General features: G+C 32.7%; 1 long non-coding RNA gene across 1 annotated transcript; it reads right to left on the bottom strand.

Annotated features, from left to right (window-relative positions):
- Nucleotides 1–334: 334 nt before the first annotated feature.
- Nucleotides 335–739, bottom strand: LOC149818469 (uncharacterized). Its single transcript, XR_016427361.1, has 3 exons — nt 646–739; nt 505–553; nt 335–397 (listed from the first exon to the last, which is right to left on the bottom strand). It is a non-coding gene; the product is annotated as an uncharacterized LOC149818469 (long non-coding RNA).
- Nucleotides 740–961: the final 222 nt, after the last annotated feature.

The raw sequence follows: 961 nt of genomic DNA, 5'->3' as shown, positions 1-961 counted from the left end.
CTGCATCCGAATCTGATTATTAATCAGATTCATTTGCTATATCGATTCAACTAATCAGATTTGTACTTTTCAGATACCTGACTCAAACGTGATCGATTGACATCCCTAGCATTAGTTCATTTTGGGTAAAACTAAGTGCATTACAATGATGAATGTGAGCCATCAATTTTTTTGTCTTCAAAATAGGAGAGAAATTTTTTAAAACAAACCCTACATGTTTATATTAGTTAGACATACCATCATGTTGAGCTTCATATCTATGGTCATTTCAAGGTCTTAATTAAGTATAAGGTCGTTCTTACCTTTTTCTTCAGCCGATCTAACTTACTTTTCTGCTTCACGAGTTCCACCTGAATTGTCTTGTTCTGCTCAGATAGAGCAGTATGGTAGCTTTCATCTACAGCAACAGCAATTATATTGAAAAATATCCTCTTGCGATTTTACTAAAACAAAAATTTAGGATATTTCAAACACCAAATTTCACTGTTGTAATTATGTTCCAACCTGAATTATCATCACTTCCATCTTTAACAAGATAAGAACCATTCAAATCCTGAAACCAATATCAGAATTCAGAACTCTTTCATAAATAAATAAGGAATTAGAAAAAGATGAGGCCGGATTTTTAGAAGAGCGTGACATTACCTCAGAAAGAAGACCATCACTTTCCGAATCTGAATCTATAACTGAATCATTGTCAACATCATTACCAAAAGTATCTGCAAAAATGTCGTCGAGCACCTAATTTACAATACCTTCAGGATATCTGACAACAATGATGAGCATAACTATATATGAACATAAACACTTGCATTTCAAGTTAAATCGTTAATTAATTGCCTCACCTTAAGACAACTATACAAAATGGAACAAATGTATGCGCACAGATAATTCCATAATACATTGAAAGATATTACGCCCATAATCTAGCTAGAATCTCAGTAAAAAAATTTCGCTACTT

This window comes from Nuphar pumila, chromosome 13, assembly GCF_984573655.1.
Source record: "Nuphar pumila chromosome 13, dmNupPumi1.hap1.1, whole genome shotgun sequence".
Taxonomy (NCBI): Eukaryota; Viridiplantae; Streptophyta; class Magnoliopsida; order Nymphaeales; family Nymphaeaceae; genus Nuphar; species Nuphar pumila.
The sequence above is the reverse complement of the archived record's forward strand: the minus strand, read 5'-3'. Positions and strand labels throughout refer to the sequence as shown.